Here is a 27,892-nt window from a genome sequence, read left to right as displayed (position 1 = left end):
TACTCTTAATAATCATGTTTAGGACTTTTTTGGTGGATACACCCTGCAAATAATTTTCTTTGCAGTCATACACTATGTTATGAGTCTATCCTGTCAATTAAATATCAGGATTAGAGATGTTTTTAAGTTCATCATATTTATCTTTCTTTTTGTCATACTGAAAATCTCAGCTCCTAACAATATTGTGAAATTACATCTTTACTTCACTTAATATTAAGTGTGATTCATAATAACAATATCAGCCATCTATTAGCACTCTTAATGACTGAAGTATAATTTCCTTTGTAGCTGATCTAATATGACAGATCAAATTGTCACATCGTAGTTATGAGGGTGAAAGATCTTATCAACATCACAAAATGATTGGAAGGATGTGGGTAATCAAGAGAGCCTGACTGAATACAGAGCAGTCTGGATTATTGAAGGCAGCTCCTGAGATTTTTCCTTCTAATGTTGGCTGTATTTATCACTGAATACAGAACATTTAAGTTGTGAAATACCTGTGTTTCACGTATTCAATATTCTCTTAAACAATATTGTCTCTGTTTTTCTATAGAAAACTTCACCTCATGGCTTCTATAATCCTTTAATAGGTATCATCTGCTAAGAGAATTTCATAAAATATGTCCCTTCTTAGAAAGAAGAAACAAATTATATGCAAGGTTCACTTGCTATTGAGATTAGAAAGGTCATTTGATTCAAGATCAGTTCCCTGGCTCATTCCCCATTATGAAGGGAATTGGGTCAGCTACTGTAGTGGCTGTTTTTTTGTGTATCAACTTGACACAAGCTACAATCATCACAGAAAGATGCCTTGTTAAGGAAACGCCTTGATGAGATCCAGCTGTAAAATATTTTCTCATTTAGTGATCAATGGGGGAGGACCCAGCCCATGGTGGGTGGTGCCAGCGCTGGGCTATTGGTCCTGAGTTCTGTATGAAGATAGACCGAGCAAGCCACAGTAAGCAAGTCTGTAAGCAGCATCTTCCGTGGCTTCTCCATCAGCTCCCGCCTCCAGGTTCCAGCCCTGCTTGAGCTGCTGTCCTGATTCCTCAGTGATGAACAGTGATGCTAGTGTGTAAGTCAAATAAACCCTTTCCGCTTCACTGGAGCAATAGGAACCCTAACTAAGACAGCTGCTTTAACCTCTGCCCCATTCCTTTAAGGTACACACAAGCACTTCTTTTTAAAGGCACTAGGGTAAAGTTTTGTCTTTGTGGTTCTGCCACATGTATGCCAAATAGACTTATTCTTGTTTTAAAGGCAGAAACACTTACCAAAGCCCATATCAAATACATAAACAAATAGAGACACCTAGCTTCTACTCTCATTATATTCATTCTCATCTATCTTTAAATATTGCCCTATTTAGCTGGGCAGTGGTGGCACATACCTTTAATCCCAACACTCGGAGGCAGAGGCAGGTGGCTCTCTCTGAGTTTGAGGCCAGCCTGGTCTACAAGAGTTAGTTCCAGAACAGGGTCCAAAGTGTCAGAGAAACCCTGCCTCGAAAAACTAAAACAGATAAAACAAAACAAAAATCAAAAAATTGCCCTATTGATATAACATGGCAAGTAGCACTTTATATATATTCGTCTTCACATGTTCCTAACAAGGTGTTGTGTGAACATATTTTCCTATGCAGATATTTCAGTACCACATAGTAATACAATACAAGTATATGTATTTATAATTGCCCGGCACACTTTGGTGTGTGTGTGGTTTGTGTGTGTGTGTGTGTGTGTGTGTGTGTGTGTGTGCTTTCACCAAGTTCCCAAACTGTGAGACTCTTGGTGGATTTCACTTTTAAAATTGGTTTGATAGGCAGATATAGTGACTCACACCTTTAATCCTGGCGAGGCCAGCCTGGTCTATATAGTGAGCTCCAGGGCAGGGGAAAAACAAACAAGCAAACAAAAATGGTTTGGTAGTAGAATGCTTCTTTTGTATTTGGGTGTTGGTTAGCAGTGTAATTTCTAGTGTGTGCATGTGTGCGTGTGTGGGGGGCGTTTTATAATATCTTGGATTTTCCTTCCATTCTGACTTTGAAATAGAATGTTTGCTTACCTATAGCCTCACCAGCATAAAATGTTGCCTAGATTTCAGATTTTTCTTTTAGAGTGGTAGAAGACAACTAATATTTCAGAGAACTTATGAAATTTACTCCTTTTCCATTCTCATGATCATCTGAGGATATTCTTCAAGTTCCAGGACAATTGGATCTGTCTTCCTGGACTGTCTGGGCACCTCTAAGATCCTGTGCACTATTTTTCCCCTGACTGTTGCCCCTTTTTTGTTTTGAAAACTTTGTAAATTCTAAGAACATTAAGGGCTGGGGAGATGGCTCAAAGATTAAGAGCATTGCCTGCTCTTCCAAAGGTCCTGAGTTCAATTCCCAGCAACCACATGGTGGCTCACAATCATCTGTAATGGGGTCTGGTGCCCTCTTCTGGCTTGCAGGCATACACACAGACAGAATATTGTATACATAATAAATAAATATTTTTTTTTAAAAAAAAGAACATTAAGGCTAGATTGAAATGTGCAATTGGACACACTTTGCTTATTCTTTCTTCTGGCCAGAAAGCTCTTTTAAAGTTTCCTAAAGGTTTTGAAATCATATTTAATCTGCTATTAATTATTCTCTGATGTCATTTTGTTTTATGGTATAACTAGAACTTTTTTCTCTGCTCAGAGTAATATAGTTCATGATTTATTCTAATACTTGAATAATTTTAGAATTTTGATTTTGATTTTTTCAGAATCTATTGTAGTACACAGTGCAAAGAACAGATTCAATTTTGTCTCATATTTTCCTATCCAGGTATATCAGTACCACATAATAAAATGTCTATATTTCCCCAGTGTCTTAGAACTTGGCTTTTATCAGTATTAAATTTTTATGTTGGATTAGTTCTATTTCTTTATTTTCCAACTCTGTTCCATTCGCCTTCCAGCTTATGCACGGTCTAGTGCTGTCCTGTTTAAATTGTATAATCCAAATCATTTGTTTTAATATCTGGCATAGCGAAACATTTCCTAGTTCTGGTTGCTTTATAGTTGTTGTATTTCTATGATTATTTTTCTCTGAGACACAGTCTCATGTGACCCAGACTATTCTTGAAATCATTATGTAGCTAGGGATGACCTTAGCCTGATCCTCCTGCCTCAACCGCTCAAATGCAAAGACTGTAGGTACGTCCCACCATTCTATTCTTGTTTGTTTCCTTTGAAGAAATTATATTCAGTGAGTCCAAAAGAAGAATGGAAGAAATTTTGTGGACATTTTTGCCCTTTAATTCTCGAATCTAACCATACTGTTCTTGTCACATGGCACGTCTTTAATCCCAGCACTTGGGAGGAAAAGACAGGTGGATCTCTGTGAGTTCGAGTCCAGCCTGGTCTACAGAATGAGTTCAAGTACAGGCTCCAAAGCTACAGAGAAACCCTGTCTCGAAACAAAACAAAACAAAACAAAACAAAACAAAAAGATCAGAAAAGTCACTAATTTCCATATATCCAAATCCAAAAGTTAAGAAGAGGAAGGACTGCAGAAAAAGAAAGCATACTCAAAGTGTGTTTTATACACATGTGAAATTGTCACAAGGAAACTTGAATAATCAGTGCAAACTAGCAGAAACATTTTTGAAAGCTCACAAAGTATGCAGCTGTCCACCCTCCTTTCACTCAACTTTCACAGTGTTCAGCATCTCTCCTTTCCTCTCCCAGGAGACAGTTCCTTTCTTGGTTTCCAGGACACCATTTTCCCAGGTTTCTTCTCTCAACCAGTGCTTCCTTCTATTTTTGTTTTCTTCTTTTTTCTTATCGCTTAGGTCTCTGGGGTCCACACCAGAGTCTGGTATTTATAATTCTCATTTTTGTCTAAGCTCTCACATCAGGCATTGTGGTTAACATAATATCTGTTTGGTGAAGTCCTAAAATTTCATTTCCTGCTCAGGCCTCCCCAGTAATTCCAGAGTTTCTTCTGGTTCACCTGTGTTGGGGTGTTCAGTTCTCGCTCTTGTAGAGCACTAGTTTTTGTTGGTGCTGTGTTGCTCTTTGTGGTGCTGACTGTATTCTCGCCTTGTCTACTCATTTTTTCCTCTTACCTCTTACTGGTGTAGTTGGTTTTGTGTTTCTGGTGATCACTCTTCCAGGCGCCAGTGATTCCAAGGCTCAGATGATTTCTACTCGTGGTGGAGTTGGGGTCATGGTTCCAGTCCCCCCAGTGATTGCTAAGCATTTTTGCAGGTTGCTTGGCACTCCCAGAGGTTGCTCTGCAGTTCCCAATGTCTTTTAGGCTTGCTCCCATGGATGTCACTTGTTTGGGTCTGCTCCTGAGGAGTTCACTGGCTTGAACATGCTCTCTCAGAGATTGCTTGCTTGTAAGCTCCCTTGTATCTTCTCCTTCAGAGGTTGCTGTTTTGGGTTTGCTTTGGCTCGGGCCTGCTCTGGAGAAGTTCGCTGGTTCGGGCCTTCCCCTTTACATCCTTATGTTCTCTATATCTTTCTCATATCAGAAAAATTTGTCAATACATCATAATTTTTTTCAGTATTTTGTAAGATATACTTCATCTCTTTTCTTGGTGAAATAGCTTCTTCGAAGTTCCACCTGTTAACTCATATGTCTCCGGCCAGTTATGTTCATGATGGGGAACATTGTTGGAAAAGAAACATCTTCATTCTTTTATGTGGTTTTTGCACATGTTCTTTCTTCTCTAACTGCTTCAGTCAGTGAAATCTTCATCTTTGATGTTTCTTCCTTGGTAACAAGGCATTCTCTAACACATAAAGTTTCTCAGATCACATGATGTCAGTCTCTCAAATTTTTGGCACAAGAAGGATCTGGAGGAATTAGAACACAGAACAATATCATTTCTGTCTCAGTTACGGTTTCTATTGCTATAATGATACACCATAACAAAAAAAGAAAGCTTGGAGTAAAAGGTTATTTTGGACTTATACTTCCTTGTTGCTATTTATCACTGAAGTAAATCAGGACAGAAACTCAATCAAGGCAGGAACCTGGTGGCAAGATCTGGTACAGAGGTCATGGAGAGGTTCTGCTTACTGGCTTGCTCCGTATGGCTTGCTCAGCCTGACTTCTTATGAACACAGGACAGTCAGCTCAGGGATGACCCCACCCACAACGAGATTGGCTCTGCCCTATCAATTATTAATTAAGTAAATGATCTACTGGCTGCCCCACAGTCTGCTCTTATGGAGGCATTTTCTCAATCAATGTTCCCTCCTCTCACATGATGATCTTTGTGTTAAGTTGACATGATTCTAGTCAACATAATTTCTAATGATGAGAAGGAAAGATGGAGTATTTGAAGTCCTGCTTGCCTTCAAATATTGATTTATTGATCAATCAATTGAATTATTGATTTTCATAATTCTTAGTGATAAAAGAAGTGATCATCAGAAGAAATAGATACATTTATATACTTTTGGAAGAAAAGGTTTCACACATGAAGCCACATTCCATATTGGCTATATGGAATAATACAATGTAACATCATCTTTGCCTCTTTAATAGTTTTCCTAAAAACAAACTGAAGTAAATATATAGTATGAGATAGTTTCTGTAGGTTGTAGAATTAGAAAAAGCTGTAGGGCCACGGAAAGTATGAGGTAGGTAGCTTTTGTGTGAAAAAATCCCTGAATCAGTGTAAGCAGCATCAGCTCACTTTCTTCCAGCTCAGGAAATGAAGATGAGAAAAATCAGAGTATTAAATACCAGGGGAAAATACCAATAAATCAGGTAAATGACAAGTTGAATTTCAATTACTTTAAATTTAACATTGTTCATGCTAGAATTGTTGAGCTAAACAGAAAAAAAAATATTCCCCTTAGGTAAATGTTAATGTTCTCAGACTTCCAACAAGGATGTAGGTAAAAGGCAAAGAGGCTAGTCGATTGTATTATGCTAAGCCTTTGAGACAGAATGGCCAGCACACCTCTTAAAACAATGCTTACTATGAATGTGAGCGTACATACCAATTATGGCTGCTGTCACTTTGCATACCTGAATGTCACAAGATAATATGTAAGCACATGAGAAATAGTTTCATGCACTCAAATAAAGCGTGCATTATCTCTACTTAACAGTTCTAGAGGGCCAGGGTGGGTTGACTGTGGTTTGGTTAGACGCTACAAAGGTTGGAGGGGAACAGACAAGAATCAATCCAAAGATGATTGCTGTATCAGTTATGCCACTAACACCAGAAAGGTGTGCCCCACGAGGTGAGAATTTCTTTTGCACATCATGCCCATGTTAGTTTGAGGATATGCACCAAGAATCACTGTTATATTTAATGGCTTTGACTGTCCTTCAGGGATGAGATTATTTTGTTTTTTCTCAGGCAAATCTTTAGAAACTTAAAATCAGAAGAGAGATTTTATCACAGTTTCTCCTAACTATTGAATCAGTTGGTGAAAACACTGGACGCAGTTAGACTGCTTATAGGATCATGGGAGCCCGCGGCTATGCTGCTGAAGGGAAAGTCTGTCCTTTCCTCAAGAGCCATTACATGGCCATAACACTCCAGAAGGGCAGGGCCTTTTGAGTTCTTAATTCCAGAATAGATTGCTGAAGTTCAGGACCTTCTTGGGGAACCATAGTTACTTAGAGTTCAAGAGTACAGTGACTGTGCCATGCCCAGATGTTAGTGTACCTCTTTCTCTGCTCCAGAAATTCTTTGTACCTTCTCTTCTTTATTCAGACTTTCACCCTCACTCTTTCTTTCTTTTTTACATAAGGCCCTACATCTCCTAGACTGCTCTCTAATTCACTATATAGCTGAGAAATGGTCTTACATACCCAAAATTTCTTCCCCAAGGCCCAGGTGCTAAAATTACACATTAAAACTTAATTGCATTTATTTATTTATTTATTCATTCATTCATTCATCCAGGCTTTCCTTATCTTTTATTGAAGGAAAGAGTGTTGAAATCATATTGTTAATGGTGATCAAGAAATTAAATTTCTGTCTTAAAACATAACTGAGCTACTGTTGTGTTCTTTTATTTTATTATATGCCTTACACAAGTTGGAAGACATTTAACTCAGCAAAAGATAGTGAAGTTTATATAAAAAAGAATAATTCTAACTAGTTTCCATGACTATTAGGATTTCAAAGCTATGCTAATGGCAATCTTATGAAAAAAAGTCATATAGTTTTAATTTTATTGTAGCAACTTATATTCTTAGGCTATTAAACAAATTCCTTATTTTTAAAGTACCTTTTACTAGAATACATCAAAGAATTTTACTGTCTTAAAATCTCCAGCCTTCCACTGTTTAATATTGAAGTGTGACTTTCTGGCCAAATAATTGTATTCCATTATACATACCAACAAACAAGTAATAGAAAAATTTCAGAGTTCAGTTTAGACTACTAATTAATTACCAGGTTTCAGACAATAGTATTCATTCTCCTTTTAAAAAACCATGAAGTCAATGAGGATACAAAATTAAATAATTCACTCAAGATCAGAGACATAGTAAATGAATCATAAAACCAGGACACAGGCCTACCATTTGAACTCACTTGTTTCTGAAAAACCCTCATCTCAAGAATAAAAGGAACATGGAAATATCTGCCCAAGTTCTTTATGATTTTGCACAAAAATGCAAGAATTTCAACTATTTGTCTCTGGATAATGTCAGTAAGATGAACATGTAAGAAATACGATTTTCAACATTTCTTATGAGCATCTTTAGCAGCTGAGGATAGTCAGTTGTGTGACAAAATATGTAAGGGGATGCCCTTTCCTTTCCAATCACTTTCCAGAGGTTCACGGGTAATGTGATTGAATTTCATGCGACATTCTTTAGAACATTTTAAATAATGTCTTTTAAGAGAGAGAGTTTTGAGTTAACATGGTCTGCTTCTTCTAAATGTCAACATCAACTCAAAATGAGTTCAGGGGCTTGAGAGATGGCTCAGGGATTGAGAGTACTTGTTTGATTGCAGCACCCACATGGATGGTTTGTGGTTCACAGCCATCCATCACCCCAGCTACAGAGGATCCAATGCCTCATGCTGACCTTTAAGAGCACAGCATGCATGTGTTACATATACATATAGGTAGGCAAGACACTCATATGCATAAGATAAAATGAATAAATATAAGTAATTAAAAGGAGTCCACTGAATTGTTCTTTACAGAAGACTAAGAACAAAGAGTTGGCCCTAGGGACTAGAGTATTGCTGTGAAAGACACGGTCATGCTTTTGTTTGGAGGAACACTGGGCTTTGTGTTAGGAAAGCAGTGGAAAGCGTAAGTGCTTCATACTGGGCCATATACTAAGATCATGGAAGTCAACGGTGCTGAGAGTGATTTGAACTGTAGGGACCCAGTTCAAGGGATCTCAGAGAAGAATTTTAGTATGTGGCCTAAAGACAGTTCTTGTGACATTTTGGCTAAGAATGTGGCTGCTCTTTGCTCTTGTCTGAAAGGTTTACTTGAGGCTAAAGTGTTAATTGCACTTGCAAAAGAGATCTCAAAATAGCTAGTATAGACCCTATCCTGTGGTTACTAGTATTCGTTCCTTTTTTTTGTTTGCTTATTTATCTCTTTTGATTTTATATCTCAACTAAAGTCCTTCTTCCCATCCCAATTCATTCTCTGCCTCCCCTCTCTCCCTCAACTCTTCCTCCACGGTTTCTCTTCAGGTATAAGTGAGCCTCTCATAAATATCAGCCAGCCATGGTATATCAAATTGCAGTGATACTAGGCACCTTCTCTTCTATTAAGGCTGGATGAGGCAATCTGGTCAGAGGAATAGGTCTCAGAAGCAGGCACAGAGTCAGAGATAACCCTTGCTCTCACTATTAGCAGTCCCACAAGAAGACCAAGTTATACAATTGTAATATATATGTAGAGTGCCTAGGTCAGTCCCATACAGACTTCATGATTGTCATTTCAGTATCTTTGAACCTCTATGAGCCCTGGTTACCCAGTTCTGTGAGTTTTCTTATTGTGTCTTTGACCCCTCTGGCTCCTACAATCCTTCCTCTCTCTCTTCCATAGGATTCTAACTTGACCTAATATTTGGCTGTGAGTCTCCGCATCTTTTCCCATCAGTTGCTGAGTGAAGCCTCTTTGATGACAGTTGGGTTAGGCACCAATAAATGAATATAGCAAATTATCATTAAGAATCATTTCATTGACTTTTTTTTTTGCCAGTCCTCTTCTATCCCTCTCAGGGTATGGATCTCCAGTGGTGCCGCTCATGGGTTGGCTGCTACCACAATTTCCTTGCCATCTTTGCCCTAGTACACTATGTGAGCAGGACAAATTGTAGGTTGAAAAGTTTGTGACTGGGTTGGTATCCCATGCCCTTCATGGGAAATCTTGCCTGATTGCCGGAGATGGCTGGTTCAGGGTTGCATTCCCCCTATTGCTAGAGTCTTAGGTAGGCCACCATCGTTGATTTCTGGGAGCTTCACTGCTCTAGGTTTCTAGCTCATCCCAGAGATGTCTCTGGATTCCAGTTGTCTCTCTAACTTCTCTCTCCCTTCATCCTCCCCTAACCTGGTCCCTGTTGTTCCCATCCCCACTGCCCCTTCCACTGAAAATCTCACTCTGTTTCCTCTTCACAGTGAGTCATGCATCCCCCCCTTGAGCCTTCCTTGTTAGTTAGCTTCTCTGGGTCTGTGGGTTGTAGCATGGTTATCCTTTACTTTATGGATAATGTCCACTTATGAGTAAGGACATGCCATGTTTGTCTTTCTAGGTTACCTCACTCTGGATGATCTCTTCTAGTTCTATCTATTTGCCAACAAATTTGTTTTTTAACAGTTGTGTACTACTCCACTGTGTAAATATACCACATTTTCCTTTTCCATTATTTTGTTGAGGGACATCTAGGCAGTTTCTAGTTTCTGTATATTACAAGTACAACTTCTATGAACATAGTTGAGTAAGTGTCCTTGAGGTAGGATGGAGCGTTCTTTGGATATATGCCTACGAGTGGTATTGCTGGGTCTTGAGGTAGGTCTATTTCCAAATTTCTGAGAAACTGTCATATTGACTTCCAGAGTGAACAAGTTTGCCCTTACCAGTGGTGGAGTGTTCCCCTTGTTCAACATTCTCTTCAGCATGAGATGTCACTTGTTTGGATTTTTTTTCGTCATTTTGACAGGTGTAAGATGAAATATCAGCACCATTTTGATTTTTTTGATTTGTATTTCCCTCATGGCTAAGAATGTTGTGCATTCCTTTTATCGATTCTCTGCCATTTGAGATTCCTCTGTTGAAAAATCTCTGTTTAGATCTGTATCCCATTTTTTAAAATTGATTATTTGGATTTTTGATGTCTAGTTTCTCAAGTTCTTTATATATATTATATATAATTTGGAAATAAGCTCTCTGTTGTGGGTGTGGTGAAGATCTTTTTCCCTTGGGTTGCTATTTTGTCCTATTGACAATTTCTTTTGCCCTACAGAAGCTTTTCAGTTTCATGATGTTCCATTTGTTAATTGGAGATCTTAGCGCCTTTATGATTGGTGTTCTGTTCCGAAAGTTGTCTCCTGGGCCAATGTGCTGAAGTCTATTCCCCGCTTTCTCTTCTATCAGGTTTAATGTATATGGTTTTATTTGAGGTCTTTGATCCATCTGGACTTGAGTTTTGTGCAGGGTGATTATATATATATATATATATATATATATATACATATATATATATATATATGGATCTATTTGCATTCTTCTCTATGAGAACATTCAGTTAGACAAGCATCATTTGTTGAAGATTCTCTTTCCCCCCACTGTATAATTTTGGCTTTTTTTTGTCAAAAATTAGCTATTCATAGGTGTGTGGATTTACTTCTAAGTCTTTGATTCAGTTCCATTGATCAATCTGTCTGTTAATATGGCAATAACCTGCAGTTTTTATTACTATTGCTCTGTAGTACAGCTTGAGTTCATTAATGGTAACACCTTCAGAAGTGCTTTTATTGTACATGATTTTTTCAGCTATCCTGTGTTTTGTTTATTTGATTGCCGTATGAAGTTGAGTATTGTCCCTTCAAGGTTTGCAAGGATTGTGATGAAATTTTGATGTGGATTGCATTGAATTTGAAGATTCTTTTTGGTAAGATGGCCATTCTCACTATGTTAATCCTATTGATCCATTAGCATGGAGACCTTTCTATCTTCTGATATCTTCTCAAATTTCTCTCTTCAAAGACTTGAAGTTCTTGTCATACAGGTCTTTCACTTGCTTAGTTAGAGTTACACCAAGATATTTTATATAATGTCTATTGTGATGGTTGTTATTTCCCTAATTTCCTTTCTCAACCTGCTTATTGTTTGTGTATTGGAGGACTGCCTATTTTCTTGAGCTAATTTTGTATCTAGTCACTTTTCTGAAGGTATCTATGACTTGTAGGAGCTCCCCTGTAGATTTTTTGGGGTTGTTTACATATACTATTATAACATCTGCAAATAGTAATACTTTGATTTCTTCCTTTTGAATTTGCATCCCCTTGATCTGCTTTAGTTGCCTTATTGCTCTAACTAAAATGTCAAGTAGTGATTTAATAAATATGGGGAGAGTTGACAGCCTTGTCTTGTTCCTGATTTTATTGGAATTATTTTAAGTTTATCTCTATTTAATTTGATGTTGGCTATCTGCTGACTTTGGTATGGTCCTTGTATCCCTGATCTCTCCAAGAATTTTGTCATGAAGGGGTACTGTAGATTGGCAAGGGTCTAGAGAGATGATCATGGTTTTTTTTCTTTATTTTGTTTATATGGTGGATTAGAGATTTTCATATGTTGAACCATCACTCCATCTCTGTCTGAGATGAAGCCTTCTTGACTGTGGTGGATGACCTTTGTAGCAGGCTTCCTTTGGGCCATCAACCAGCTCCCAAATCGTGACACAGAACTATTATTAGTTATGGATTCTCAGCCTTATTTTATATTCACCTACTAGCTCTTATAACTTAAATTAACCTGTTTCTCTTTATCTGCATTTTGCTTCTGGGCTTTTACCTTTTTCCCCCTTCTGTATGTCCTAGTCTATGTCTGACTGGCTGGTGATTGATTGCCTGACTGGCTTGCTCCAGGCATCTCTTTCTGTTTCTCCCTGTTTTCTCCTCTACTCTCTAATCTAGATTCCTCCTACTATTTATTCTCTCTGCTTGCCAGCCCTACCTATCCCTCTTCTTGCCTAACTATTGGACACTCAACTTTCAATTAGATAAATCAGGTGCCTTAGTCAGATAAAACAACACAATTTTATATTGTTAAACAAATGCAACATAAACAAATGTGACTCATCTTTACATTGTTAAAAATGCAGCATAACAAACCGTGACTGCAGGGAGCAGACTGAGAGGTGAATGACTAGCTTCCCAGCTGGACAGCCCAGTGTTTAGCCCCTGAGATACAGGGCAAATACCTGGCCCCTCCCCCACACACTTTAGCTTCTCTAGGCAGCCAGCAGGCAAGCCTCCTGCAGGTAGCCTGCTCCAGCCCCTTCAGATCCTGTAACCTACAAGTCCCAGTCTGCCCCCAACTCCACTAATCCTCTGCAATCTCAGCAAGTCTGGAAGGCACAGGGAGCTACTGCACAGAGCAGACCAAGAATGGCTCCCTGAGACACAGATAGCAACTGCAACAATCAGCCCAAGAGAGGATCCCTATGACACAGACACCAACTACAAGCATTGAACCAAGAGGTAAAAACACTGACTGTACTAACTGGATGAAGAGAGAAATAGACACCAATGCAAGAAAACAATCAACAACTTAAAAAGTAACATAGCAACACACAAAATACAGTGATCATACATCAGGAAGACCTCAACATTTTAACCCAGAAGAGGTAGAAGAAAACGATAATAAATATAATTTTATGAAGATGATAGAGACTGTTAAAGAGGAAATAAAAAGTTCCTATAAAGAAATGAAGGAAAAGACAAAAAATTGGAGGAAATCAATAAATCACTTAAAGAACCCCAAGAAATCAAGAAAAAAAAATCAAGCTGGTGAAGAAAGCAGTTCAAGGCTTTAAAACTAAAATAAAGTCAATAAAGAAAACACAACTGAGGGAATTTTGGAAATGAAAAATATGGGTAAATGAAAAGAAACTGTAGATACAAGTATCACCAACAGAATACAAGAGATGGAAGTAAGAATCTCAGGCATTGAAGATACAATAGAGGAAATCAGCCAAAGAAAAATGTTAAATCCAACAAACTCTTAACACAAAACAACCAGGAAATCTGGGACCACAAAAAGACCAGACATAAGAATAATAGGGATAAAAGAAGAACTCTAGTTCAAAGGCACAGAAAATATATTCAACAAAATCATAGAAGAAAACTTTCCCAACCTAAAGAAGGATATCCCTATGAAGGTACAGGAGCTTACAGAACACCAAATAGACTGAACTACAAAAATGTTACTTCACCATATAATAATTAAAGCACTAAGCACACAGAATAAAGATAGAATATTAAGAACTTCAAAAGAAAAAGGCCTTGTAACATATAAAGGCAGACCTATCACAATTACACCTGAATTCTCAATTGAAACCCTGAAAGCAAGAGGGTCCTGGACAGATGTGCTACAGACACTAAGAGACAATGGGTGCAAGCCCAGAGTATTATACCCAGCAAAACTTTCAATCACCACTGATGGGGAAAACATGATATTTTATGACAAAACAAGATTTAAACAATACCTATCCACAAACCCAGCCTTACATAAAGTAGTAGAAGGAAAACCACAACCCAAGGAAATTAGCTGCACCTACAAAAACACAGGCAACAGATGACCTCACACCAGCAAACCCCTTAGAAGGGAAACACACAGACCACAGACACTACCACTGAAAGTTAACAGTCAACAAAGATGAATAGAGTTGGAGATCTGAAGAGTGTTTTGACTTCAGAGAAGCTGATGCAGAGTTTAGAGTTTGCCCAACTGTCTTTTGGTTTTCCTTTGATCCAGTATTTCTTCACCATCTCCTTTTCCTCCATTTTAGAATGGCAATGTGTATCCTGTGACATTATATGTTGGAAGTATGTAGTCTGTTTATAGTAGGCTACAGTTGAGAGATTGCATGAGTCTCAGAAGAGACTTTGAACTTTTATACATTATTGAGACAGTGATGGACTATGGGGACTTTTGAAGTAGGACTAACTGCATTTTATGTTATGTTATGGCTACAATTTTCTGGGAGCCAGGGAGTGAAATGTGGTTGTTTACATAGGAATGACCCGCATAGACTCATATGTTTGAATGCTTGGCCCATATGGAGTAGCACTATTAGGTGTGGCCTTGTTGGAGGAAGTGTGTCACTGTGGAGGTGGGCTTTGAGGTCATTTGTGCTCAAGTTATGCCCAGGGTGACTCACAGTTTCTTTCTGTCGTCTTGCCTGCAGATCAAGATGTAGAACTCGCAGTTCCCTCTCCAGCACCAGGTGTGCCTGCCTGCCACCATGAGGATAACGGACTAAACCTCTAAAACTGTAATTAAGTCAAAATTAAATTTTTTTTTATAAAAGCTGCCATGGTCATGGTGTCTCTTCACAGCAATAGAAACCTGAACTAAGACAGAAATTGGTACCAGTGTAGGGAGCATTGCTGTGACAGACATGGCCATGTTCTGGGGAGAATTATAAAAGGACTTTGAAACTTTGAGCTAGAAGAACTGTTGAGTGTTTGGAGCTTGTGGGGATGCTCTGTAGGAGCTAGGGAGAAAGTTGAAAGCAGTGCAGTGGATGAAGGCCTGGCTTGTGAAGTTCCAGAGGGAACTTTAAAAACCCTATCAGGACTATTTGTTATTTGGAATTATAATTCTGTGATTCTGGTTAACTGGGGCTGAAACATTAATTATGATTACAAAATACTAGAACTACTGAAGCAAAATTTCACTTTGTTGCAATACTTGATGCTAGACTGTTGAATCTAAGACATTCACAGTGAATAAGAAGAGATCAGCATCATTGAAGTGACTTCATCTGGCAACTGTTTCCTGAGAGCAGAGAGAAGCTATGTTCCAGAGGAGGATAAAGTTGCACCTCATGCTGGCAGTCAAATCTGATAATGCATAAGAATCACCCAGGTGGTACTGGCCTTGAAGACATGACAGGGTCACAGAGAGCAGCTGAAGCTTGGCACTGTGAGAGGCCAGGAAAGACTATTGGTTTAAGAGTGGCCCAGGTACAGCAGAAGACCCTAGTATTTGGGAGATTCCAGTACAATAGGATGACCACCAAGAGCAACAGCAGCAGTGGAGTAGAACCAGCTAGAGCCTAGAAGACAAACTATGTGTGCTTCAGAGGGCAGGGCCAGAGAAGTGACTTAAGCCCTTTGGGGTAGAGTAAAAGATTGTGAGTGGACCCTCCTTCCCACACAAAAACATAAAGACGACCACAGCTAGCACACTTGAAGTGTTAAATCCTTTGAATGGAGGAGAGCAGGGGAAAGGAGAGGAGAAGGAATCCAGGGTGTTGGTGGAGGTACTAGATTAGAAGACATAGGTGTCTTGATCTGTCCTATGGATGTACAATATACAAAGATGAAGAATATCTAGAAAAGGACTTTCATCTTAACCTGGTAAGGTGGCAGGGAGAGAATAAAAGAAGATCATGTTTCTCTGAAGACTTCAGTGAATTTACTATGCAAATGAAGTCAGATTGTGGGTACTGATGAGAATTAAGAGAGATGAAAACAACCTGGAATGAAAAATGACAAATCACAAATTTGAGATCCATTGAGGAAAATGTCAGTGTTTGAGCAAACCCAATGCAGTATACATGTTGGTTAATCTCGGTCTCCAGCTTCACAGGAGCTAGAGTCACTTATGAGCCAAGTCTCTGGGCCCACCCATGAAGGATTATCTAGATTAGGACAGCGCTGATTAGGATAACTAAAGTAGAAAGGCCCAACCTAAATGTAGGCAGCGTTTTCCAGCGGGGCCCCAGATATAAGGAGGCCCAAGGGAACCTCTTTTACCTTTTCAAACTTGATTGTCTTTATATCTTGCTGGTGAACTCATCTGTTTTCTAGATCCTGTTGCAAGACTGTTAACATCAGAGCCCACCTTCTTCAATCTTTCATTGTGGACTAAAGACCAGTAGATTCTCAGGAGCCCCCACCCCCAGCCTTCAGAGACAGACTGGAACTGCTGAGGCAGCCAGCCTTACAGTCTTAGCAGCTCCTGGGCTCTCAGTGTCTCTAGAGTACAGACAGCTTCTGTTGGACTATCAACAGTATCATGGAAGCCAGTCTTGTAAATATCCCTTTACTATATACTATTCTATTGCTTCTCATCTTCCAGAGAAGCCTGCATTCAGTAGACACAGAACAAAGCCAAGAATCATACTTGAGTTTGAATAAATGACTTTATTATTTTCCCAAATAATTATCTGATGTGGAAGACACCATATGTGGACACAGAAGACAGAGTCTTCCTTGTACAAAGCATTACCTGATATTACACTTGTTAAGCCAAGCACCTTGATGTATAGACTAGGGCACCATTCTATGCAAAGAAACTTCTTGACATTGAGACAAAGCCCAGTCTCCCAAACTGTATCCTTACTGAGAGACAAGAAGGATGCGAATAGTTTAGTAGAGATCCAGGCATTCCAGTACATCCCTGCTCATGGGACACTGATAAATGTCTCAGACCAGGAATTCTAAATATCAGTAACTAGGGTACTTTTCTTTTTCAAGTCAGATTGGCACAAGGGTTGCTATTGGATTGGGTCTGCAAATGAAGATAAATATATATAAATGGATCAAAAGAAGCCAGGATTGTAAAGAGGGTTTGGATAAGTGTGTAGATTTAAGGGTTTAAAACTATTCGAAGTATAAAGCTGAATGGTCACTATAAATACAGAGAAATCAAATGCTTTCAAGATAAAATTAAAATGACATGTGATGTCAATAAGTTTGATTTTTTTTATTCAGTTAAGCTAGTTTTTAAGAAATAAAAACTTGGGTTTCCTTCCCCAACAAGTGAAAACCTGTATATCTACATATTAAGATGGTATAAATTGGGTACTTTGACAAAGGCCAGCAAGTAGCAGAGGGTACAGTATCTTTAAGCATCATTTTACAGTCAGTAAGGAAAGCCTATAAAGTTTCCATTTTTTTTTCAAAAGAATCAATCCTCCATAAAGAAAAGAGAGTTGGTCATTGAATGATAACTAAGCAAAGGAAAATCTGTGAGGAGTCAAGATAAAATTGTCCATAAACTCTGTTCCCAGTGGTCAAGCTCAGAGCAATGTCATAACAAGGTATTCTTTATTAACTGGGCAATTAACACATCATTATGAAACAGCTCTCAAATATTAAGTGCCTTAAATGAGTTTTGTACAGATGTTGGAGCTTATTCAATTTGAGTTCCAATCCCATGGGAACTACTTAGAGTACAGGTATTTTACAACCCTAATTTCAGCAAAGCTGGGTATTGTCATGCATAAGGGAAGACATGGTGCCCTGCTTCCCAGGCACAGAAGGGATGAGCTCTGCCACAGACTTAGAGCACATCTCCATTGAGCTCAGAAGATCCACACAGCTCTCTCTTGAGATAGCTGTGCTCATGGGAAATCCTATGCTTTGTCAGTAGATGTGGAGAATGAACTTCTAATAAGACTTGATGGGTTGGAACTCTACTACTCTGGTGCAGTCCCCACTGGTCTGCATGAAGGTGAGGGACCAGTCTCTAGACTGTACTGCCACCCCCATCCCTGCCACACCCACTGGACTCTGTCCCTCCAAGACCCACTCTGCTACCCTGTGGAGGGCCGCAACCACATTCTCCATTGCTTCAAGGGACAAAGGTAGAGATTGACCTCTGTGACCTCAAGGTGTGGTGGTACACGCCTTTAGTCCTGATGCCTGGGAGGCAGAGGCAAATTGACCTCTGTGACCTCAAGGTGTGGTGGTACACGCCTTTGGCCCCAATGCCTGGAAGGCAGAGACAGGCAGATCTCTGTGAGTTCAAGGTGTTGTAGCACACGCCTTTAATCCCAGCGCATGTGCTTGGTAATTCTCTACTGCTGCATCCCTGCCTACTTCCGAGGCATTACCTGGGATAATGGGCAGCGGACCAATCCAAGAGTGACACGTCAGAAGTGAGGACTGTTTCCTTTATAAGGGCTGGGTTCCCCTCATTCTGGGTCTCCGCTTTGGAAGCTGATGCTCTCCCTCTCAAGACGCATTAAAGCTTTACTGCAGAAGAATCCTAAGTGCCCTGCGTCGTTCTTGCTGGCGAGAAGGTAGCGCGGGACACTACCCAATCACATGCATCGGAATATCCTCCCTGATGAGCTATCCCCTGCAACCCCAGAGGAGTACATAAGCACAGGCATAAACCACGCCAGCTGAAGAAACACGCAAGTGACTGGCTCTCACCTGGACTGCCCCAAAGTCCTGACTCTAACTAAACCCTGGGACATAACCCATGACCCTCCTCTTCCCAACCCAGCACCAGAGAGGGAGCCGGACCCTGCCCCCACCTCTGGTGGAAATCCACTGGCTGTAGTCCCCACAAGAGTGCAAGCAGGTGAGAAACCTGCCTCTAGGCTCACCCTCACCCCTAGCACCCACTGAACACTCTCCCTCCAAGAGCCACTCTGCACCTAAAAATCCTGCCTGTGGCCAGTTCTCCCCTATAAACCCAGAAGACCACATAGGCACAGATGCAAACCACAAAAGTTGGAAGAATAGACAGAGGCACAAGCCACACTAGTTGGGAAAAAGATGAGCAAACAGAGACCCCGAGAAGCTAGCACAGAGCCCTAAGAGAAACATATACAGATCCCCCGGGAAGGGGAAATAGATAAGATCTCCTGAGAAAATTGGGAGAATGGGGGTTGGGGTAGTAAGGAGGGCAGAGGGGAGTAGGAAGGAAGAAGAGGGAGAACTTGCAGGAATGGAATATTCAAGATGGGGGAAGGATGGAGACAGAGAGCGAGGAGAGAGATATCATGATTGAGGGAGCCATTATGGGGCTATCAAGAAAACTGGCACTAGAGAAATTCTCAAGAATCCACAAGGATGACCCCAGCAAAGACCCTAATCAATAGTGGCAAGGGTGCCCGAAATGGCCTTGCTTTGTAGTCAGATTGATGACTACCCTAAATGTCACCAAAGAACCTTCATCTAGCAAGGACGAAATAGAGGCAGAGAGCTACAGCAGAGCACCGGGCTAAGCTCCCAAAGTCCAGTCGAAGAGTGGGAGGAGTGAGAATATGAGTAAAGTGGTTAAGACCATGAAGGGGATACCAACTGTAACAGCTTACCTGAGCTAATAAGAGCTCATCAACTTGGGTCCTAGAAAGAAGGAATCAATATAGAACCAAACTAAGCATTTGAAATGTGGGTGACAGTTGTATGGTTAGGGCAAACTGTGGGGCCACTGACAATGGCACCAGGATTTATTCCTATTGCTTTTACTATCTTTCTGGAACCCATTCTCTTTGGAGGGATACCTTGCTCAGCCTTGATATAGTAGGGAGGGCCTTGGTCCTTCCTCAAAGCAATGTGCCTTACTCTCTCTGAGGAGTGGAGGGGGGTGGGGTGGGGAAAGATGGAGGGAATAGGAGGATGGGAACTGGGATTGGTATGTAAAATAAAAAAGATAGTTTTTTATTTTTAAATAAGATAAAAGTAGAAAAAAATAATATATCCAACAACTGAAAGAGCAATATGGCACCACTAGAACTCAGTGATCCTGCAACAGCATAACCCGAACATTCCAATGCAGTTGAAATACAAAAAAACAAACTTTAAAATTACTTTATGAAGATGCTAGAGATCCTTAAAGAGGACATGAAAAAAATCCATTAATAATAGGGATAGAAGGAGAAAAATTCCAGCTCAAAGGCACAGAAAACATATTCAGCAAAATCATAGAAGAAAACTTTCCCAACCCAAAGAATGACGTGCATATAAAAAGTACAAGAAGCTTACAGAACACCAGATAGTCTGGACAAACAAACAAAAGAAGATATAACAAACAAACAAACAAAAACTTCTCTTACCATGTAATAGTCCAAACACTAAATATACATAAGAATAAAGACAGAATTTCAAGAACTGGAAAGAAAAAAGGCCAAGTAACGTATAAAGGCAGGCTGACCAGAACTATATCCAACTTTTCAATGTAGAGTCTAAAATTTAGAAGGTCCTGGACAGACATTTTACAGACACTAAGGCATCATGGTTACCAGCCCAGACTACTATACCTAGCAAAATGTTCAATCAACATAAATGGAGAAAACAAGATATTTCATGATAAAACCAGATATAAACAATACCTATCCACAAATCCAGTACTAAAGAAAGTTTTAGAAGAAAAGCGCTAGTTGAAGAAAATCAGTTACATCCATGAAAACACAGGCAATAGATAATTTCACAACAGCAAAACCCAAAGAAAGAAAACACAGATACTACCACCACTCCCTAATCAACAACAAAAAAGAAACTAACAGGAACTAAGGAGCATTGGTCAATAACATCTCCTAGTATCAACGAACTTAATTCACCAATAAGAAGACACAGGCTAACAGAATGGATACAAAACCAAGAACCATTCTCCTGCTACACACAAGAAACACATCTAAACTTCAAAGACTAACATTATGTCAAAGTAAAGGATTGGGAATTGAAGGCATAAATCACAAAATAATCCCACACCAGTTTGGAATTATGATTAATAAAAGGGATATTTATTTAAAGGGAAAAACTTACAGATCACCGTCCCAGACAACAGCCCTCTGCAAGACCAGAAAAGGAGTCTAGTAGCTGGAAGTGGAGCTGGAAGCAAGAGAGTGAGCATATGGCTACTGCTTCTTTTTAAAGCAAAAGAGACCACGCTGAAGTGGGCTGGTATCTTAAAGGCTATTGGCTGAAGAGCAGAAGGAGCTCCCGCAGCACGGAATAGATTTTCAAGTCAAATGGATATGAGAAGCACCGGTCTTGCTATCTTAATAGCAAAAAAAAAAAAAAAAAAAAAAAAAAAAAGACTTCAAACTATAATTGATCAAAGGATATGAAGAAGGATATATCATATTTATCACAGTAAAAATCCATCAAGATGAAGTCTCAATTCTGAACATCTATGCCCCAAATACAAGGGCACCCACTTATGCCCATTTTTTTCAATAATAAATATTACTAAAGCTTAAATCGCACACTAAACCCTACACATTAATAGTGAGAGACAACATACTACTCTTCCCAATGGGCAGGTGTGCCAGAAAGAATTTTAACAGAGAAACAAGGGAACTAACAGACTAACAGATGTTATGATTCAAACGGACTTAATAGGTATCTACAGAATATTTCACCCAAATACAAAAGAATATTTCTTCTTCTCAGTACCTCATGGAACCTTTACTAAAATTGACCTCATACATACACATACATATACCATACCACATACACATACACATAAAGGAAAACTCAACAGATACAAAATTTGGAGTAATTCTTTGTGTCTTATTGGACCACCACGAGCTAAAGTTAGAATTCAACAAAAACACAAACTATAGAAAACCTACAAATTCATGGGAACCGAACAATTCTCAACTGGACCACCACTAGGTCAAGAAAGAAATAAGGAAAGAAATTAAAGATGGTCTATAATTCAATGAAAATGAATCCACAACATAGCCAAACTTACAGGACACAATGAAAGCAGTGGTAAGTGGAAAGTTGATAGCACTAAGTACATACATAAGTAATTTGGAGAAATCTCACATATGTGATTTAACAGCACACCTGAAAACTATAGAGCAAAAATGCACAAAGTCACCCAAGAGGAATAGATGCCAGGAAATTATCAAATTCGGGACTGAAATCAATTAAACAAAGAGAAAAATACAAAAAAAATCAGTGAAACAAAGACTTGGTTCTTTGAGAAAGTCAACAAGACAGACAAACCCTTATTCAAACTAATAAAAAGGCAGAGAGCGAATATCCAAATTAATAAAATCAAAAACAATAAGGAGGACATAACAACAGACTCTGAGAAAATCAGACCACTCTCAGGTAATACTTAAAAACCCATACTCAATAAAATTGCAAAATCTGAACTAAACGGACAATTTTCTGGATAGGTACCATATTCCAATATTAAATCAATACCATATAAATAATTTAAATAAGCCTATAACTGCTAAGGAAATGGAAACAGTCACTAAAAGTCTCCCAACCAAAAAATGCCCAATGCCAGATGGTTTCAGTGCAGAATTCTGCATGAATTTCAAAGAAGAGATAATAACAATATTCTTCAAATTGTTCCACACAATAGAAACAGAAGGGACATTGACAAATTCTTTTTATGAGGCCACAGTTACCCTGACACCCAAATCACACAGAGACTCAACAAAGAATGAAAATTACAGACCAAACTTCCTCATGAACATTGATGCAAAAATGCTCAATAATAACACTGAAAAACCGAATCCAAGAACACATCAGAAAAATCATCCACCATGATCAAGCAGGCTTCATCACAGAGATGCATGGACTGTTCAATATATGAAAATCTTCAATGTAAATGACCATATATACAAACTTAAAGAAAAAAATCGGACATGATCATCTCATTAGATGCTCACAAAACCTTTGACAAAATCCAACACTCCTTCATAATAAAGGTTCTGAAGAGAACAGGGATATAAGGAACATACCAAAACATAATAAAGGCATTATACAGCAAGCCAATAACCAACATCAAATTAAATGGAAACTCAAAGTGATTCCCCTAAAATCAGGGACAAGACAAAGCTGTCCACTAACTCCATATCTGTTCAGTATGGTACTTGATGTTCTAGCTAGAGCAATAAGGAAACAAAAGGAGATCAATGGGATACAAATTGGAAAGGAAGAAGTCAAGCATTCACTATTTGCAGATGATATAATAGTTTATATAAATGACCCCAAAAATTCTATCAGGGAACTCCTACATCTGATAACCATCTTCAATAATGCGACTGAATTCAAGATTAACAACAACAAAAAAGGGTAGCCCTCCTATATATAAAAGATAAATGGACTGAGAAAGAAGTCAGGGAAACAACGCCCTTTATAATAGCCAGAAATAATATAAAATATCTTAGGGTAACTCTAACCAAACAAGTCAAAGACCTATATGACAAGAACTTTAAGTCTTTGAAAAAACAAATTGGGGAACAGATCAGAAAGTGGGAAAATTTCCCATGCTTATGGATCAGTATAGTAAACATGTGTATGATTGGTTTTCTTTGGGGTTTGCCGACTTGTTGGGGTACTGGGAAGGACAGAAACCCCAACAAGCCGGCCCTCATGTTACAAAAAGCACTCTCCAAATTCAACCTAATCCTTATGAAAATCTGAACACAGTCCTTCATAGACTTAGTGTAATTTTTCAGCCACAGAGAAGGCTGCACTTCCGGGTTCTAAAGGCAGGCATGTGCGGACAGGTCCTAGAGCACAAAGGGCCCCGTGTGACCCGCATGTGTGCATGCGTGGTTACATCCACATATGACTCAGCTAAACCCTTGTGCACATGTGTGAGTCGCCCGTCATCTGCATCATTGGGGTGACATAGTCACGCCAACCCCCTTGCGCATGTGCTAGGCAGCTTTTAAAAGCTGGACTCGTCAGCCATTTCCCCCACTCTCTCTGCACACCAATTCCCAGGCCTGTACGTACCCCCTCTAATAAACTCCTAAGCAGGTTTGTTGCATGTTCCATGTTTCCTTCTCATGCACGCCACATAATTTTACTTAGAAAGAATGACACTCAACTTCAGATGGAAAAACAAAAATCCCAGATTAGTTAAAACAATCTTGTACAATAAAAGTACTTCTGAAGGAATCACTACTCCTGACTTCAAGCTCTACTATAAAGCTATAGTTATAAAAAAAAAAGGTTTGATATTGGCATAAAAAAGAAATGTGGATCAATGGAATTGAAGACCCTGACATAAGTCTACACACCTATGAAGACCTGATTTTTGACAAAGTATCAAAAAATGTACAATGGGAAATAATCATCTTCAACAAATGGTGCTTGCATAACTGCATGGTGGCAGGTAGAAGAATGAAAGTAGATTCATATCTATGAGTCCCCAAAACTCAAGTCCAAGTGGATCAAGGACCTCAATATAAATCCAACCATACTGCAGTTGATAGAAGAGAAAGTGGAAAGTAGCCTTGAGCACATTGGCACAGGAGACAACTTCCTGAAGAGAAGAACAGTAGCGCAGACACTGAGATTGACAATTAATAAATACATGGGACTTCCTGAAACTGAGATGCTTCTGTAAGGCAAAACACTGCCAAGAGAACAAAACAGCACCCTACAGAATGGGAAAAGATCTTTACCAACCCCTTATCTGACAGATATCTGATATCCAAAATATAAAAATTCGGGAAACTAGGTAGACATCAAAATACCAAATAATCCCACTAAAAAATTCCAGAGAATTCTCAACAGAAGAACCTCAAATGGCTGAGAACACTTAAAGAATGGGGTATAGGTTGGGAGGATTTGGGAGGAACAGGTTGAAGGGAGGGATGGGGAACTGTGGTTGGTATATAAAATGAATAACAAATTAAAAAATGTTCAATATCCTTAGCTATCAGGGAAATGCACATCAAAATGACTTTGAGATACAGTCTTATACCTGTCAGAATGGCTAAGATAAAAAATACTAATGAGAGCCTATTTTGGAGTGGATGTGGAACAAAGGCACTTCTCCACTGCTGGTGAGAGTTCAAACCCATACAGCCTCTTTTGAAATCAGTGGCAGTTTCTCAGAAAACTGGGAATCAACCTACCTCCAGATTAGTGGTAGCATTCTTGGGCATATACCCAAATGATGCACAATCATATCACAAGGACACTTGCTCAGCTTTGTTCATAAAAGTATTATTCATATAGCCAGAAGCTGGAAACAACCTAGATGTCCCGCAACCGAAGAGTGGATAAAAAAAATGTGGTACATTTACACCATGAAGAATTTGTAAGCAAATGTTAACGTTCTGTAGGGAAAGGTGTCCTGGCCTGCGGAAGCCAGGTTACACCTAGAGCTGCAATATCACAGCTCTGGAGGGCAGAGGCCCAGTAGGTTAGTTCTGGAGTCTAGCGATGCGATAGGACAGCTCAGTTCTAGAGGGAAAGGTATCCTGACTTGTTGGGAAGTCAGGCTATACCTAGAACTGCAATTGGGCAGGTCTGGAGACTAGTCACAATAGGACAGCCTGGAGGGGAGGCATCTTGACTTGTTGGGAAGTCATCTGACGCTTTGAGCTGGGTGTGGTGGGGGATGGTCTCCCCCACCTCCCAGGATATAGCAATCCTGCTCCTCTTCCAGAGACAGTTGTTACAGCCGAGCTTTGCTTGGTGCCCCTCCCACGCCTTAAAGGGGCTTCCCAGCAGAGCTACACTTCTTATTTCTGACCCAAGACATTGCTTCTTCTGCTTCACTCTGCTAAAGGGAAGGAAGCCTCTGTGGAAATGTCGCAGTCTCCTCAGGCTTCAGTGAAGAGTTGTTGATTTTTTTCTGTTCAGTCCCCTAAGGGATGTCTCAGCAAGGTTCTTTTGTTCTTCTGCTCTGCTCAGCCTTGCTCAGCTACTCTGAAGGACGTCTCAGCAAGGTTCTTCTGTTCTGTGCTGGCGAATGGAGAAGATCCGCACCCAAGACTTTTGAGAAAGATTTATTCGGGAAGGAGTAGTTCAGGAGAGAGGCTGCCTCTACAGGAGTGGGAAAAAGTACAGCCAGCAACTGAACTGAGGGAGGGACATGTATAGAATTTCTTAGGGGCAGCGTTTTTCCTACGGAAAAGATTTTCTGTTTAGGGATTGGTTAGTTTTCCTGCTCAGGGGTTGATTAGCTTCAATGGTCAGGGGCAGAGACGGCTTTGAATTCGTCGCTAACCTGTGTTTATTTCACTGTTCTTTTTAGCCTTTGGGTTTACTTTTAGGGTCAGGGTCAGGATGTATTTCTCTATCCTTCCCCCCCCCACTCCCCCCCCCCCCCCCCCCCCCCCCCCCCCCCCCCCCCCCGGCTCTGATTCTCGGGCCAAGGTGTTTTTCTTTGGCTCTGACTTCACAGTAAGTGTGCTTTTCCTTGGTTCTGGGTTCAGAGCTCCAGGGTGTGTCTCTTTCACTAGCTCTGGTTTCAGGGTCAGGGTGGGTTTATTCGGCTAACACCTTTTCCCTACAGTATTACTCAGCAGAGGAAAACAATGGCATCATGAAACTGGAAGGCAAAGGATGGAACTGGAAAAAAAAAATCCTGAGTGAAGTAACCCAGACCCAGAACGACAAACACAGAATGCACTCACCTATAAGTTGATTTTAGATGTAAAACAAAGGATAACCAGGCTACAATCCTCAGCCCCAGAGAAGTTACGTAGCATGGAGGACCCTCTGAGGGATACATAGATCTCCCTGGGAAGAGAAAATAGATGAGATATCCTGCGTAAACTGGGAATGGGGGAGGACTGGGGAGATGGGATCATGAGGGATAGGGATGGTTGAATTGGGGGCAGGATGGAGGGGGAGAGTAAGGAAAGAAGCCACAGAGCATCACCTAACCATTTACACTCTCGCTGTCAATTACTTTTTATTAATTTAGGTATCAAAACAAAGAAAAAGAAATGACCGCTGAAACAGGAAAAACAACTAACTTGGTGTCCTCTGCCATGCCTCATGTGACCTACTATTGCCTGCATTTTGTTCCTTGTGAGCTACTATTGCTGTGTCTTGGGTATCCTCCTAATATTAAGGAGGTTTTCTTTTCTGTGAAAAGCAATAAAAACTTAATGTAAATAATTCTCCTCACCAAATATCTTCTACAGGTTTTCCCCTTTATGACTTACTATGAAGATCGCTTGTTTCCTAATTTAGTAGCACTGCATTTAAATATTACTGGCATTTAGACTGTTATTAAATGCTATGTTATGAATTTGTTTCTTTTATGTTTGGTTGCTTTTGTGCCACTGGGAATCCAACCCATGGTGTGGAGAATGGTGGCAAATTATTCTGTCTCTGAGTCATATTGCTGCAGTTTATTTTTTTTTTCTAGCAATATACTGTTACAGCAGGTCATAGCAGAGGCAAGAAATAACTGCTCACAGGGTATATTCAAATGGTTCTCATCACACAGGATAACTGTTAGGTAGAGGTTCCCAACCTGTGGGTGACAATGCCTTTGGGAGTCAAATATTAGCTCTCCTACACATCAGATATTTACATTATGATTCATAACAGTATCAAAATTACAACTATAAGTAGCCATGAAAGTTGAGGTCACCATAACATGAAAGAGCATATTAAAGGGTTGTAGTATTTAGAAGGTTGAGAACCACTGGGGACGATGCATATTTTAATTAGCTAGATTCGTGCTCCTCAAGTCTCTTGGTAGCAGTTGTGAGCCACATCATCTGACGTGGGGAATCACATTCAGATCCCTATAAGAGTAATGAAACTTTTACTGGTGAGCCATTGCTGCAGTCCCACATCTGGCTTCTTATGGAGGTACGGGCTATTGGATTTCAGATCCTCATGACTACACAGTAAGAGCACCCCTCCTAAGCCATCCTCCAGCCCCGGACTACATTTAAACTACAGATGCTGTGGAAACTAAAATGTTAGGACTATATTTTCCCATATAAGTATTTAGTTTTTAAAGTGATAATCTTCATCTCTCAGAACCAAGGGTAGAATTGCTTGCTATTGAGGGAGATTGGAAAGAAGGGTTTTTATACGCGGCATACATTTACTTTAAGGATCAAGGATATAATCCAGATGTCAGAGAGGATATCATTCCTTCTAAAATGGCCTGTTTAACCCAAAGAACAATGTACATTTAAGATAAGACTGTCTTATTGAAATATTCACAAGTAGGTTAT

General features: G+C 39.7%; 1 long non-coding RNA gene across 1 annotated transcript in view; it reads right to left on the bottom strand.

Moving 5' to 3' along the window:
- Nucleotides 1-3,325: 3,325 nt before the first annotated feature.
- The window catches only part of LOC146890647 (uncharacterized), a 38,997-nt gene continuing 14,430 nt past the window's right edge, over nucleotides 3,326-27,892 (bottom strand). Inside the window, exons 2-3 of the long non-coding RNA XR_014998656.2 lie at nucleotides 26,324-26,429; nucleotides 3,326-4,845 (exon numbers count right to left, since the gene is read on the bottom strand). This is a non-coding gene — a long non-coding RNA (uncharacterized LOC146890647). The remainder of the gene's footprint in view (nucleotides 4,846-26,323; nucleotides 26,430-27,892) is intronic.

Source organism: Myodes glareolus, chromosome 23 (genome assembly GCF_982192425.1).
Source record: "Myodes glareolus chromosome 23, mMyoGla1.1, whole genome shotgun sequence".
Classification (NCBI taxonomy): domain Eukaryota; kingdom Metazoa; phylum Chordata; class Mammalia; order Rodentia; family Cricetidae; genus Myodes; species Myodes glareolus.
Note: the sequence above shows the minus strand (reverse complement) of the source record. Positions and strands in the feature narration are given on the sequence as shown.